General features: G+C 46.1%; 2 long non-coding RNA genes across 3 annotated transcripts; both read right to left on the bottom strand.

Annotated features, from left to right (window-relative positions):
* Nucleotides 1-1418: 1418 nt before the first annotated feature.
* LOC135383627 (uncharacterized) lies at nt 1419-3275 on the bottom strand. Its single transcript, XR_010419975.1, has 3 exons — nt 2712-3275; nt 2048-2183; nt 1419-1761 (listed from the first exon to the last, which is right to left on the bottom strand). It is a non-coding gene; the product is annotated as an uncharacterized LOC135383627 (long non-coding RNA).
* Nucleotides 3276-3632: 357 nt separating this feature from the next.
* On the bottom strand, nt 3633-5370 carry LOC135383628 (uncharacterized). Of its 2 annotated transcripts, XR_010419977.1 has the most exons (4): nt 5134-5370; nt 4395-4444; nt 3926-3984; nt 3633-3847 (listed from the first exon to the last, which is right to left on the bottom strand). It is a non-coding gene; the product is annotated as an uncharacterized LOC135383628 (long non-coding RNA). The 2 variants fall into 2 exon arrangements; XR_010419976.1 differs by having other exon boundaries at nt 4395-5370.
* Between the last annotated feature and the right edge of the window lie 11446 nt (nt 5371-16816).

The raw sequence follows: 16816 nt of genomic DNA, 5'->3' as shown, positions 1-16816 counted from the left end.
GACGGTCGGCGTACCAGGAGCGGTGGGGATGTCCATCGAGGCCGGCCTCATGGAAGTGATGTTGCCCGTCTCAGTCGTAAGTAATATACAGCGGTCCTAGTCCAACATGAATGCGAAACAAGTGGAAAAGATAAAGCATGAGTGAATGCAGCACACCTCACAATGTCTATATCAATTGCACGTTTTCAGAACGAGACAGAGCCGGTTCCCTCCACCTCGGCCGGTCTCGTGGAACCGAGGAGTCGGGTAGCAGAAGGTAAGGAGGTTTACCAAATAAGTGACAAATAAGCAAAAGGAAATACAAAAAGCATATGCAAGGACACACATAAGGGAAAGTGATAGACAACAGAGCTAGAATTTATTTGCTTTGAGGGTCATGGCTTTTTCACTTAACAGTACATTTCTGTTGTCACAAACATGCGTACACTTTCTTGGGTAATACTAGTGCGACACTGCTGTACAATACTAAAGATGTAAGGAAATTATTGTTTGGAGTTCTTGCCTGGTTAATATGGACACCTTTGTCCCCGACAAAAAATTGTCTATAAAGGGAATGGTCCCTATTATTATGTGCTAAGGAAATTACAGAAAACAATGGAACATTTCAAGATTGACATTACGGATAAAGCAAGTCTGTTATGGTACAGTCTTTTTCTCTCGGAATCCTTATGACAAAAGGAACCACTGTGAATGAAAAGCCATAGCTTTTCGTTTGTACAAGACAGCACTTGGACTGTCCTACTTTAAGAAGTTCTCGTGATGAATGCGGGGAGAGACTTGCTACCCTCCATGCAGATATCGTCCACAATAATTACGGAAACACATTAACTACGTGGGGTTTGTACCCTGTTCTACTCTACATTGTTGGAACAGCATGTTAAGGAGTTTTCAATGCACTAAAAATGTTTAAACCTCAGTAACGACTTCCATAATTCGGGATATCCATATTAAGAAGGCTCAGATGCACTTTTACAATGCCCCTATACACTCTTAAAAATGAACTTCACCGCATAGCACGCTCCAAGCCAACCATCATCTCGAGATATATCGTGATATGCCTTGATTTGTTGAAAACGGGAGGTGTACGCCTATTTTGTGACAATTATGAACAGCATAAGTGTCACAAAAAAGGCGTACGTCTCCCGTTTTCAACAAATCAGGACAGATAACGATATCATTCGAGGTGATGGTTGGCTAGGAGTGTGCTATGCGGTAAAGTTCATTTTCAAAAGAGTAGTGGAAGGATGAAAAATTAACAAGGTTTCTGCATAGTAACACTGTATATTGTTTACAGCTGCTCTCTCCTGTGAACGTTGGAGGTGAGTCATCTGTTCTGTACGTCTGAAACACTGTCTGATAAGTTGGCTTATCAGTTGTGATGCACAGTTTCTCACGAACAAAGGGTCAGGTTTAGCATCTTCTATTCTCTCCTCCTCAGTCTCTCCGGTGGCACCGCCTTCCACCTGTTCCTCCCTTGGCTCATCACCCTCACCAGCATCATCCAGAGGCTCAAGAGTGTTGTACACAGATCCATGTTATGGAGGACGGCAGAGGCATTGATTATCTTGCAACACTTGTCAGCAGCGTAGTGCAGTGTGGGGTACCTCTGTAGGCACCGGAATCGCGTCTTCAGTACCCCAAAGTAGTGCTCAATGCACACATGGGTCCTGCTGTGTGCAGTGTTGTAGCTTTGTTCTTAACGTGTTGAGTGCGAACGGTCAGGTGCCACGAGCCATGGCTGGAGCGGGTAGCCGTTATTACCTGTAAATAGTTTTACACTTCAACTAGTTATCAAAAAAATATAAATAAAGACTGATTGCTTGTGCACTAAATGTGTTATACATACATTGAATTGTAAATAAATAGTATAACCAATGTGTTAAATAAAAATGAATCATATGTCAGCAGCACTGGTGCAGCCATGGGTACACTATGCCTGTCAGGTATGCAGAAATCTTTTTGCGTATTTGAAGTACATAGATTTTATTATGCAAAGCTGCATTGTTGTGCACACTCAAAAACTAAACAGCACACAAACATCTCATACCTACAGGTCAATCTCCATCTTCGAATATAGTGGCAGCTGCTTGATGCAGATTGCAGGCTGTTCATTAAGGAGCACCGTGCCACGATCCAGGAAACCTTGTGTTCATGAAGAGAACCTGACTTCAGGCATCACAGACCTGAAAGGAGGAGGAATAGTGTGGTTCATTGTGCTGGCATTCTTGTTGATATACAAAAGCTAGCATGCTGGACATCACACATCGGCATATATATGCACATCAGGACATTGGTGGAGAGGCAGCCTTTATGGCAATAGCAATTACAATCAACAAACCGCTGATCAAAGAGGCTCTGCTGCAACCTGTGTACCACCAATAGCTTCCTGAATTATGACACAAAATTAGATACTGTGGGAGACAGCATCCGTTCTTTGTTAATAAGATCAACCAATACGTAACCACACATACGTTAGCAGCAAAGTACGTTTACTACTCGGAGTTAGCGACCTGAAGCATACACTTACCTACATCAACGTACCTTGCACCTAGTTGATGGTGCATTTATAATTTATGACCTGCATAATAGTATGAGTCGGAATAATAGTCTAATATTCTGAATACTAATGCACTTAGTACAAAGCACGAGTACATAGCAAACACACACACACACATTCAAACTCAACACACACATATATAATGGTAACATACCGACACAGCCTGTGAGACTGCTAATTCGTGGAAGCTATGACAGAACCCTCCGTTCCACGGTCAGTGTCGTACGATGCGAATGCCGGGCTGAAATGCATTATTTCATTACAAAACAATGACCGCTTATCATGCAATGTTTCAGATTCTCGCAAGTGTACTTCCTGCGTTGCACATCCTCCCGAAAAGCTTCATATACTTCCCGGACCGCCTCATTTGATAGCAACGAAATCATCATCCGACAATATGGTGAAAGCATCGCTGCTAATGCGGAATCTGCGCACCGGCTCTTCCTTTGCAGCACTTTGTTCTTCCGAAATGAAACAGAGGTCCGCCACTTTCGACGCGAACACCGACGAGCTTTACGTTGTTGTTCCTCCTCTCAGGAAACAACAACCTTCTCCCACCGCGAGCTCGCGAAGCAGGTGCAGGAACCAGGTTGTCTGAGCATGCTCGCGAAGCTTACCACGTGGCGCTCTTGTTGCTGGGGAAACGGGGACGCTCGACGCGAGGTCGCGAGTTCGCGCAGTGTCCGGGAACGCGCCCTGGGCTCCCTGTGAGCCGAGTTTCTTTCTTTTTTTTATTATTTATTTGTCGTTTTGTTATTTCTTTTTGCTCTCTTATTTATGTGTATGTTTTTTTTGTTTAGGAAATAGCAAGCCGGCGTGCTGCATGGCTGACCTTCCCCTCTCTTTTTTTTCTTTTTCTTTTTTTCTGCCAATAAATCCCCCCTCCTCCGTAGATCAAATGCCGCAATGGCCATCAGCGCACTGCATAATGTGTCCTGTACTTAGGACAGCAGCCGAGGAATACGAAGACCTGAGAGGGTGTCGTGAAGGTCGCATGATCTCAAAAATTGCACAACATGGCCGGCACTTGGTGACCCACACCCCAGCTCCCAAGAACGTCCGCGGTGCTGGAAAGGCGGCTATCCAGGTGGGCAGCGACGATTCTAATATACGGCGGTGGCCTTTGTGTCGTGTACAGTCTTGAATGACGTGCGTAGCGTCCTCTACCACATCGCATTTGCTACAATTTGGCGAGGAAACCTTTCCGAGTTTCACCAGGAGATGGCTGCTGTAGGGAACATTGAGGCGTAGCCTATAGTTAGATGATGGATGCAAGTGGCCGAGGCAGTCCTGGTGGCAATCGAAATTGAAGCTCAACTTAAAAACTGATCTGTTCATAAGCAATAGATACGTTCCAGTATATCATACCTGCAATGCCATTTCGCCATGCTCTCTCAAGCCCAGTCACCCGCCTAATTGTTCCTGGCCTGCATGGAAAGAAAAGGGATACAGCCCCGTGTGTCACCAAGAAGCTTACCCTGCACTCTAAAAAATATAACTCCTTTTTGGGTGTAATTTGACGATACCCTAACTGACTCCTTTTTTGGTGTATATATACACCCTCTGGCAAAACTACACCCCTCAGAAAGGGTGTTCTCTGAACACCTCTTTTGGTGTAATCTAGCGGTACCCTAACTGACTCCCTTTTTGGTGTATGTCTACACCCCCAGGCAAGACAACACCCTTCAGTAAGGGTGTTATGCCGAGGGCAACAGAAACACAACGGTTAAAATAACAGGCATATTCTTTATTCGGATTACCTATAATACACTGCATGCACTGCAATAACAACACCAATAGTCACCGCACAATACAAAACATAAAAGTGTCCACCTACATGTCGACCAAGATGAAGGTATTACGGTTAGGCCAAGAGAAGTCCTGCCTCTGTAGTGAAAGAAAAAATGAACTGTGAAATGTCTTAATCAAATTAAGGGCGAAATACAAATTACATGACAGTTACGCAGATAGCTGAGGCTAGAGAAACACAGCCCTCGTCAACATGCAAGCAGCTCAAGAGAGAAAGTAAGACAATCGATAAATGATGATGATGATTGAATTTATTGGCGCAAAAGCAACTTAAGCTATAATACGCCAAAACCATGGTAATATTGTGACTAGTTAAAAATCAGATGATTATACTAAAATAACGTAGAAATTAAGAAGCACACAATCATAGTGTAGTTAAAAGACCAATGTCCCTACAAAGCTGCAATCGGTAAAGGGTCAGCGAAGTGTCGGTAGCGAGACCCGAACCCATACCTCTCTGATTTCTGGTCAAGTGTATTACCAATTACACCATTCTGACATCGCCAACACGCAAACTTGCCAGGGCCTTGTTCAGAAGACGCGCACAGCCATTGACTCAGCACATCTGACCGGGGAAATCAGAGGGTTGTGGCCTCGTGGTTTCATTGCCCGCTACCTCTCGCCTCTTGAGTTGTGACTCTTGCCAGCTGCCTTACTTGCTACCACAAATTGCACCAACTTCGTTTGTTACGTATACCCCTTGACTTTGCCTAACGACCACATGTGACGCGCGACGACAACACAACGCACACACCGACAACACTTACCAAACAGCACGCTGCAGCAAGACGCTCGGACAAGTTACTCGATGCGATGGGCACGGCGCATCTGTTGCTTGCATCCGTTCGAGACCAGAATCCTAATCCATCAGATCAGAACCATAATCCTTGCAGTGTCATACTAAACTCAGATGGTCAAATGACCTGTAGTTCACAAAACGACCTCCCCAAAGAACACGAAAACTTCCAGAACTAACTCCAACCGCCATAGCTGGAGAACACAGAGTAAACAGCACACTGTTGCCAGACCTGTCGTAGCGAAACGTTAGAAATTTGATGGCCAATACACCTTTTTCACACCCATTCTCGAAATTACACCCTGCAGAACGGGACATACACATATTACACCCATTTCAGACCAAAACCAGGGTGTATTCTTTTTCCTGAGGGTGTAATAAGGGAGTAAAACAATTGATACACCCCAAATACACCCCAATTACACCTAAAAGGGAGTTTTATTTTTTAGAGTGTGGGCATGATGAATGTACACGGCGTCAACGTCGGTTTTCACTGACGGGTTATCTACTCGGGATGGCTCGTCCTCGGCATTTGTCACTCCATCTGAGTCAGTCTCCTGTGTTCACCGTCTTTCTCACAGAACTTCGTCTACGTGTGCCGAGCTCTACGCCATTCTCTTTGCTATGCAAAAAATATCGTCCAGTCCAGCTCAGTCCTGGGTAGTGTTTACAGACTCAAGATCCGCGCTCCAGTGTGGCCAACTTGGGGATAAGCGGGTCCTTTGGTCCTGTTGTCTTTGACATCCTGCAAGTTTATAAGAAGGCGGCCATTGTCGCACATTGTCGCACACGCAGGGCACACTGTCGCATTGCAGAGGATCCCCGGACATGTCAGCATCAGCGGCAATGAAGAAGTAGACTGAGCCGCCTTGAGCGACCATCAGCACGCAGCTTTTCCCTCAATAATTATGTCTTCGGGCGACAGAAGACACCTCCTTTCGACACCCACAGGCCCCAAGATGCAGGCGCAGTGGCAACACGACATAGCTCACTCCCTTCTCTCGGATGTAGACCCCACGCTTTCTCTCGTACTTCCTCCGCGACTACCGCGCCCATTTACTGCCCTCTTCCACCGCATGAGGCTCAACGTTGCCTTTACACCTGCCTTTCAACACCGTCTCGGCTCCACCTCGTCTTCCCTCTGCCCCACTTGTGGAGTGCACCGCGACCTCTGCCACGTCATCCTGGCTTGTGGGCAATATCACCATGAGCGTGCACTAATGGAAGTCTCTATGCAACGCACTGACAAGCTGCCGTTCAACCTCGCGAAGATCCTCGGACCGTGGTCGAACGCTGCCCACCTTCGTCTTCGTGCAAGGCCTTCGTCTTCTTGAGGAGTACTTCTCCTCCACCGGTCTGGTGACGGCTCTCTGAAAGCCCCCATCATCATCCCCTCATCCTTTCCCAACGTGCAATGTGTGTGTGTCATATTTCATGTATCATGTTAACAAGTATTGAATAAATGCCACCAAAAATGTACATTCTAAGTTCTTGACTACCATCCGTTAACTGATACATACGTCCATGATGGCATACCGTCTGTCAACTGATACATGCATAGATGATGATACATACATGCTTTTGTTTTCGCCGCTTGGGTGCACATGGGGCAACACGTGTGTGCAGTGCTCCGGCAATCTTGGTGCTTGGTGCTAACTCATAGTGATAGTACGTTCAAAGATAGTAGTGCTGAAGACAGCGCTGCAAAGAAAAATAAAGATGTCCCTGTCACTGGAAGCTATGTTGAACCCCTGAAGGGTTCGGAGGGCGTCGCAAAGGGCAGTTCCCCTACCACAGCTACGCCTCGTGGTGCACCAGCGCATTTTTTAACTCAGCAGAAGTCTTACACCTTATCGTCAGTACTCATGCAAGTGCGAACGCACAGAATGATGACGGTTACGCCCAAGTAATGCGCAATTGGAAATAGACTTGCCGGGGCGTCACCCCGCACATTCCACTTGAGGGTTACGTTTGCATAACGCTATCTCGTAGTGAGCGCCGAGGCGGCGGTGTTGCCATCTACCTGAAATCTGATATTAGTTCCTGAGAATACATACTTTCTGTGAGTCGAGCTGTGATGTAGAAATGTTGCTCGTAAACTGTAAGGAGACCCTTATCTGTTTAGGCTATCGCCCACCATCGGGTGACCGGCGCATTTTTCTGGACCATAGTGGTAAACTAGTCAATTATACCTCTGTGATACGTACCCCGATTGTTGTTGTCGGTGGCTTTAATATAGACTTGCTCCAAACCAATCCTCCTTCATGGGACCTCTTCGATATTTTCTCGCCCAATCATTGCAGAAATGTTATAAGTTCGCCAACCCGCATTACCGATTCTACTGCGTCCCCCGTGGGCCCCTGTGTAGCTAGTTGGAATCTTAATGTCCAAATGAGCGATGTACATGACCATGCAGTCTTGAAGCAATCACTTACCTGTCTTTTGCGCCCTTAAGAATGGTTCATTGAGTAGGCACTCTCCTGCGTTCCCATACCAGAGTTTTAATAGGAATGCCTAGCTTGCAAACATTTTAACACATTATTGTTTGTGCTGACTAGACTGTGGTTCTCTCTGTGACAAATGCAAATATGACGTATAACATATTTATGGACACTTTTGAAAACATCTCTCATAAGTGGTTTCCCGCAGTGCATTATGTTCGTAATCAAAAAGGGGCCAAAAAAAGTTGGCTTCCCTGAAATATTCTTAAGTTGATAAAGAAGTAAAAAACTTTTTCAAAATTCGTCAAAACTTGAGACCCAGAGACTTTTCGCAAATACAGAGAGTTGAAGAGAGAAATCAAGAAGCCTTTAAATAAAGCAAAATACGAATACTATGTTACTCAATTCGAAAACACGAGGAATAACCCCCGAGCGCTCTGGCGTTCAATTAATCAAGCCGTTGGAAGGGTAACGAAACATCAACCGATAAACATATTTGAAAACAACAAATATCTTACGAGCAAAGAACTGCCGATAGATTCAACACCTATTTTCTTTCCTGCCTATTTGTGCCTCAGCCCCAGTAATCACATCTTGAAACACGGAACAGGCTCAGTACATGACGGGTGACTTTTGTAAATCCTCTTTCAATCCTCCTGTGTTCGAAAGAGAAGTTGAAGAGATATCGTTGAGATTTCAGGATTTTACTTCCGCTGGCTGCGACAATGTAAAAGCCAAGCCAGTGAAGTTCGTTTGATCTCTTAGCAGTGTGCCATTAACGCATATATGTAATCTAATCATATTGACAGCAGTCTTTCCTGAAAGGCTAAAGTTGGCCAGAGTAACTCCAATTAGGAAAGGATCTGAGTCCTCTGGCCCGTCCGGTTATCGACCGTTCTCCATCTTACCGCTGTTCTTGAAAGTTTTAGAGAAAATTCGGTATGAGAGAATGTTTCGTTTTCTACAAGCCAATACATGTAATGTGTTGACAGAAGCCGAGTTTGGTTTGTAAAAGGGAAAGTCCACGGAAATGGCTCTTCTTTCTGTTACAGAAGCAATTTTAGACAGTTTTGAGGAGCGATTGTTAATAGCAGGTCTTTTTTGTATCTCCAAAAAGCTTTCGATTCTCGGAATCGTGGAATTTGGCTAAAGAAACTAGAATATTTTGATGGGTAGAAATCCAGCGAACCGGTAGAGATGTAGGAAGGGAGTTGCCTCAGGACAGAAGCCGCCGATATTTCGAACAGAGACTGTTCTTCTTCTGGGCCAGAAGAAGAACAGTCTCTGTTCGAAATATCGGCGGCTTCTGTCCTGAGGCAACTCCCTTCCTAGAATATTTTGATGTTCGGGGTATCCCTCTTAGACTTTTCCAGACGTTTGCAGGACCGTTTTCAATATGTAATCGTGAATGGTGTGAGTTCCGATCCGATGAAGATTGTTCGTGGGGTACCGCAAGGCTCACTACTTGGGCCATTGCTTTTTTAATTATTATTATTAATGTCGTAATCATATCCAAAGATGCCGTTTTTACGCTCTATGCAGACTACACGAATGTATTCTTTTTAGGTCGTCTTTATTGGTCCTTCAAGATCAACTGAATGATTTCTTAAGTGCGTTGGGTGCATGGCTTGGAGATAATCGAATGACGTTAAATGTTAAAAAGTCTCAAATATATGATTTTTAGGACCCGTGGTAAGCATCTTCTCATTCATCCAATCATGAAATTTAACAACTGTGTTGTTACAAGAGTACAATCAATAAAATTTCTGGTCATGGTTTTTGAAGAAAGCCTCTCGTGCTGTTTCTCAGAAGTGAGATGGCTATAGCCGTTGGTCTTTTGAACAGATCGAGGAATACACTGCCGGTGAAAGCAAAGTTAATGTTTTATTATTCTTGTATTTATTCGCCTGTCAATTATTGTATGCTAGTTTGAGGCTTCACTACGCTCACAAACATCTCTATCATTCAGAGCATAGGCAGCCCCACCTTTGACGAATCAGTAGAGCCAATTCTGTATAGGTATAGTACTGAGCGCATTTATCAGCTTCAAACTAAAGCAGCTTACTAGGATATTTATTGAATTCACATATTGACCGGATACGTTCAACGCTACTTTTGACATTAGTGACCATTGCACGTTGCGCCGAGTCTTTTGACTCCGATGTGCAGAACAGATTACGGACGCAAAATGATCAGTGTTTTAGTGGCGTCGTTTTTCAATTAACACTGGGCTTATCAGCTCATGCACGTCACTCAAGGATATAAAGCAACGTCTGTTATCTGACTAGGATGTTTACACATGGAATTCATTTCTATGCACTAGCTGTGGTGTATGCATAGGGAGGTTGTGTCTTGATGTGTTTGTTATCGCATTGTATGCTTAAGGCTTTGTCACACTGGACTGACAACCGACCGAATCTGTTGGCTGACATCCAAAGACATCGTGTCCGCAAACCAGTCACACTGCACATACAAAAGACGGCCGACAAAGCCGTCCGTATGTCGGCCGTCGCCAAATGCCGCTGTCGGCGGGCCCTGATGACAAACAAGCCTGGCACACTGAATGACAGCGACAAGCTGTGTTGTCCTTTCTTTCAACATGGCGTCCTGCAATGAGCCTTCTGGCGAAAGTACGGCGAATTCTCGTTGTTTACGGCCCTTCATCAGCAAGTAGTATAAGTTGATCAATCATCTCTGAAGCAGGCTGACGTTCCTGAAATAAACGTATATCCCCCCCCCCCCCCATCTCTGAAGATAGTCATTGTCATGAGCCTTGGGGCAAACACAGACATTTCTTCTCGCTTGTCTCCCCTGATTGAGTTGGCCTTCGGCGGCCTTACAATGCGCTTTCCGTGTCGTATTGGGCGCTTCGTGATTGCGTCAGGTGAAGTGGGATTGTGCGCGCTGTCTTATGTGTTGTGAGCCTGCATGGGCCCCTACTCTGTTTTGTGATTCGTCAGTGCCCCGAGTAGTGACTTCATAACTCTTCAACGTAAGCTTCGCAAACCCACCCGATGAGGGACCCCAAGGTTGAACTCCTGGACAATCGGACACCGCAACCGCAAGTTCCATTTGTTTTACCCACAAGTGTATATTCTGATCGCAAGTTCCATTTCTTCCGTCTCCCTCAACTGTATCTCCGAGCTGAGTTTGTTACAATATTTAATATTCCCGCATAACCGGTAGAGTATTCGCAATAAGTTATGCTACCGAATCAAGTGTGTGACTGAATTACTCAATGATCGGGTGACTGGCAGGTCCCGTGCGTATGCTATGCAATTTTTTTTTCAATAAACATATCCCCCCCCCTGCAAGTTTCATGCACGAAAGCTTGTAAAATACTTGCTTGTTGTTAAATAAATACAGATGCTTCTACCGTTTAATGTCGTTTCTGAATCGTTCATAGCACAACTTTCCTAGAAAAAGAAAAAAAAAGCCTTCCGTGCAGGTGCAGTATGTGTCTGTTGTCGGCGACATATGTATTTTGAGCAACGATCAAACCGCTGACACGTCGTCGGACACTGTCTGCCTGCCGATTTTGTCATCCAAATCTGTCATACTGAAGCGGCATTTTGTCGACTTGCGTATTATGCTGTCGGTCGGCAGTGTGACAGCTGTGCTTAGCAACACAAGGTGTGGTGACAATGTCTGTCTTCCGTCGGCGCCGGCGCCGTGTCAGTGTCGGTGTCGTGTCGGTCCGGGGTGACAGCGCCTTTAGAGAGGTGATGTTTTAGTTTGTTGTTATTCGCTTGGGTCGCGTGCTTTTGGGTGTATTTGTTGTTATATTGTTGTGGTGCTTTTAACGCTGTTGTGTTGTGTGTATCTTATTGTGACTCATTGTGACTCTGCCTAGACTCTGTCTATGATGGCGAAAGGAGCTCTCACCTACGTCATCCTACTACTACTGTGCTTCACGTACACTTCTGGTGTACTTTTGCCACTGCCAGAAATCCTAGGGTCTGCCCAGTACAGCGATTCAGGCAAGCCGAACATGGAGGAAATCTGCAACTACATCTGTACTACCAATCCCTCACATGGAGGGAAGCTCTGTTACTGTGACGTCCATCCCCTTGGATGAAATATATTTTTCTGTGCCTCTGATGGAAGACTATCTTAGTGCGGTGCAGAGGACAGAAGTATCCACCATGACAGGCTCCTTGCGCATCCCGTCGGATGCTGAGATCAAAGGCCATTCCACGTATTATAATCTTATGGAAGCAGAACCTGACTCACACCATGCGCTTTACTTGTTTTCGTTTGTGAAGAAGCACTCTTGCCTGTGCATGGATTAACACACTTTTTTCTGGTGCTCGTCTCACGTTTCCCTGACAATACCAGCTGGGTGGTGATTGGTTGGTGGCGTTATTTCATAGGCCGACTAACACACTCTTAGAAATGAACTTCACCACATAGCACGCTCTTAGCCAAGCATCATCCCGAATGACAACGTTCTCGCCCCTGATTTGCTGTAAACGGGAGGAGGAGCCTATTTTGTGCCCATTATGCACGGCACAAAATAGGCTCCTCCTCCCGTTTTCAACAAATCAGGGGCGAGAACGTTGTCATTCGGGATGATGGTTGGCTAGGAGAGTGCTATGTGGTGAAGTTCATTTTTAAGAGTGCAGCGCCGGTTACCAAAGGTGGGAAACGAAGTTTCGGTGGAGTAAGTCGATTAGTTATTCCATACACTCCGAAATCTTTGTTCTCTTCCTGAGGCTTCAAACATTGAGTCGTGCTCCGTGTGCGTATATTCTGCTGACCCCATGGCTGCAGGTACCAGGAACAATTCCTGCCTTTAGGTCATAAAAAATCTATATCGGGTACAAGTGAGCTGTTGTACTTTCTCCTGTTCGTCCTACAACCCGCAACAAGGAAATTAAAATATAACATGCATCAGAGAGCCTGTACTGACTTCGTTCGTGCTGTAGCAAATCGTGAAACATGACTGGCTACAACATCATTGCTTGGTCCGGGTGTGATGCGATATGTCATTGGCGATGCGTGGCCGACCAATTGGCGAGCAGTTTCACCACCACAACCACCACCGTTGGCAGTGGGACATGGGACTTTGCAAAGGCCTCTGCGGAGGTGGTATTCATGTACATGATTGCAAAGTGCAGAGCCTCGTCAAGCAAGTCATTCACTTGCCATGTAAGGATCAGCACTTGTGAGACGAAGTGAGTAGTTTTTAACTCGCGCATACGTCAATAATAATATGCTCATCAACATCACGCTGTGTTGTGCCTGCACCGGATTTCATGCTCTGAAACATAGTAGCGAACACTGAATGTTACTGGATTGTGGATTGCTTGACACAATTCATTGGAATTTGCGAAAAACGAAAAGGTCTGCCCTATACTGGACAGGCTATCGAAGTTGTAACAACTACCATCAATAGCGAACACGTATAGGATATTAGAAAACATTGTGGCGACATCGAAGTAAAACAAAACCAGACGTCACAGGATGTATATGGTGAAACTGTGTTATATTCCAAAGTCACACATCTTTGCTATACGCTCAGACATTACTGGCTGGCAACACGCAAATCGTCGTTTTCGTTACTGGCAGCATGCAAATTTCAAACGAAAAATCACCCTGAATTTCTCTTCGTTTCTTTTCGTGTACACATTATGTTCACTAGTCTACGTGTAAAACCCATTCATTAGACCCTGGAAACTTGGGGTAATTTAATCAAAAGCCCGGTCCTTAACCGCCCGCAATAGGACGGTTACCCTAAAACATCTAAAACAAAAACCGTCCCCTATTATTCCTTTACCCCCATATCTCCAAAAGATAGTGGCCTCAGGATCAGAGGTTACTGGACGCTCTCCTGCATTCCTTCTAGTTCATCGTCCCTAAGGATGAGCAATCACAAGTGCAAGGCTTTTGTTGTCTGAAACAGAATGTCCAGTACTAGGCAGTTCACTAGGCAGTTGGACTAGGCAGTTGCACCAGTTTGCACGGTCACACAAGTTTGAACGGCCCTTTTTTATTGCCCGGTCTCAACGAATTCAAGACTGACACTGTGAGAGTAGGAATTCCACTGTGTTCGAAATTGATGAGCACTATGTCATCATATCAGACAGGTACATTCATTTGCCTGACTTCTTCAAAGACCGAATAGACATGCAGTACAAGATTGTCCCTTTGACAACATGTTAATATGTAACAGCCTAAAATAAGAAGTGATTGGAGTATGACTGGTAGAACGTGGTCTCAATGAGTACTGTACTAACTGCGTATATTTCCAGGAAATGTCCAGGCTTTCAAGAACATGCTTTGAGGCTACAGCGCTCTATTAACCAAGCTCCTCCATCTTCTGACGCCGACATAGATGCAGACTTCACGTTTGCAGAGCTCAAGGCGACCCTTGCGTTTTTTTGTCGTCATTTGGTCCTGATTTGGTCACCTATGCAGCGCTCCGTAACCTAAATGACACCTGCCTTTTGGGCCTCTTAGAGACCTACAACCAATCATGGAGGGATGGGTAAGTCCCTGCTCAGTGAAATGACGCCCAAGTTGTCCCCTTACTAAAACCGGGAAAACACCCCTTGGATCTGGCGTCTTTTCGGCCTGTCAGCTTTACCAGCTGCCTATGCAAAGTCCTAGAGCGGATGGTGATGCACAGACTCGAGTGGTGGCTTGAGAGAATATCTGTTTTTCCCGAGGGAATGTCAGGCTTCCGTAGGCATCGTAGTTCCATGGATTCGGTGATGGATTTGGTCTCTGCTGTTGAGGAAGCGAAAACACGGAGAGACATAGTGATGGTTGTCTTCCTAGACGTCAAGCGGGCGTATAACACCGTAAATCACCTCAGTGCTCTTCATGCGCTGCTCCGGTCTGGGTCTGGCTCCGTCTCCGGTCCCTGGGAAAGCGCTTGAATGGCCTTCCGACTTCCTGAGACAAAGGAAATGTTTTGTCAGAACAGGTGAGGGAGACATAGAGAAGACTGGGGAGCGCAGGGTGTCCCTCAAGGAAGTGCCGTAAGCCCTTTATTATTTAATATCGTCATGGTTGACCTCAAGGAATGTCTCCTGAGGAGAGTAAATCCCTCCATATATGCGGACGATGTGTGTATTTGGACTGTCGGAAAGTGCCGGCCGGCAATTCAACATCGGTTGCAAAGAGCACTGGACGTCATCAACAACATCTTGAAAGCGCGGATGGATATATCCACAGATAAAAGCGCTGTCCTTCCTTTTACTTGAAGAGATGTGCGGTGGTTTGAACCTCGGATTGGCGACTGCTCCTTCCTACAAGTCAAGTTTCACAGGTTCCTGGGTGTTATCCTGGACCCCAACCTCTCGTGGAGAAGGCACATTGACTTTATCATCTCAAAGGCGCTCGGGGAACGTGGTTCGCCACTTTGCCGGTGTGCGCTGGGGCTGCAATGAGCGGGATCTTCTTCTGCTCCACAAAACGGTGGTTCGCGGCTCCCTGCTGTATAGCTTCCCCGCATTGCACGGTCTATCAGCCACGTCCGAACACAAGCTTCGGTGTACACTGGCACGCAGCCTGCGGACGTTCCTTGGTGTCCCGCGCAGCGCTGAGGCGCGGATGGTGATCGCCGACGCCGAAGATCCTATCCTATCCTACCTATCGATGCCCTCCGCCGAAGAGAAACTATCCGACACTATTTACGGTTATTCGCTTACCAGAGGCGCCACCCTCTGGTACAAAAGCTACGTAGGCGGAAGAACAGTAAACTCTCGGTATGTGTTAAAGCAGCATCTGACAACATCATTGTCCTTACGGTTGCCCAGACCGCCCCTTCAGTGGCATCATGGACATGCCGAGCCCATCCCTCTCGACACACATCCCTGGCGTCTTGGGACCGAAGAGCCAGATCCCCGTTCCGGTTCTCAAGCATGGAAATTATAGATACAAAGCACAGAGGCCGCATGGCTGCGTCTATAGATAGTTCGACGATAGTTCGACGTCGGATGGTTCATCCGCTGCCTTTATCACACCGGACGAGTCAATATCATGCGGGTTTCGCCTGTCACATCGTACTTCCTCGAGGAGCTGTAAACCATCTTGCTATTTCTAAAGTATGTCTTAAACTAAGCTCCTCGCTCCTGGGTGATATACACTGACTCAAAACCAGTCCTGCAACGTGTAGCAATCATGGCCATCCGCGGCTCTTTGGCCCCGGTGGTAGTTATCCTGACGGCGCTCAAGGTTCTTGGGGAACAGGGACACCGGTTGACCCAACCGGTTGGGTTTCCGGCCACACTGCGATTCAGGGCAACGAGGAGGTAGATTTGGCGGCTGCTGCGGCCCACCTTATCTGCAGAGCCGTGTCCATTATCCTCTCCAAGCGAGATAGACGTTTCTACTTGTCTGCTTTTTATGTCCCTATTGGCCCGTCAGCAATGGCGCCATTACGTCACTCAATGGACACTCCTCCATGCAGTGGACCCGTAATGATCATTTAAGTTGCCAGGTGGCTTCCGTCGCAGCTTTACCTCCCTTCTGCGGCGTTTACGACTCAACGTCGCCTTCAACCCTATGTTCCGGGTTACGCTGGGTTACAGTAACTCGGCGCTGGGCCCAGCTTGCCACACCCCAGCTACGATTCCCCATATCATCGAGGACTGTGACCGGTACACGTGTGAATGCCGGGTGTTTCTACGCCAGCTTGAGCTCCTTGATCATAGACCATTCAGCTTGTCCAAAGTACTTGGCACATGGAGCTCCCCTGCTCATGTGCCGGGCTCTTCGCTCCCTTTTTGCTTTCGCGCAAGCTACTGGCCTTTTCGAAGAGCTCTAAACAGAACTCCGACCTGTCGTCGCTTCGTGCTCACCATGAATTCATCCTCTCATATTAACCTCTGTAAAGCGGGGTAGGGTCCTGTGGCTACCATAGGGAAACATCCCATGTCATCATCACTTCTCCATCATTTATTGTTTTTGTTGTGAATATTTGTGTTTTTTCTTCTTCTTGAGGACCCTTGATTTTTGTATCAATGCATTGCTCGTTTTACTGGTCTAGTACACATAAGTATTAGAAATATGTATTATCATACCTCAAAATCAAAGTAGTATGTATTAGTATTACTATACTGATTTCTGGGAGCTATTTGCATTATAATACAAAATATGAGTATTACTGTCCACCCCTGGGATCAGGCTATCATTGTGCCGTATACAGAGACACCGAGGCCGAATAATTGTTTTCGTTTTTAGTCAACGCGCAATGCCAGTGCA

Source organism: Ornithodoros turicata, chromosome 2, assembly GCF_037126465.1.
Source record: "Ornithodoros turicata isolate Travis chromosome 2, ASM3712646v1, whole genome shotgun sequence".
Taxonomy (NCBI): domain Eukaryota; kingdom Metazoa; phylum Arthropoda; class Arachnida; order Ixodida; family Argasidae; genus Ornithodoros; species Ornithodoros turicata.
Note: the sequence above shows the minus strand (reverse complement) of the source record. Positions and strands in the feature narration are given on the sequence as shown.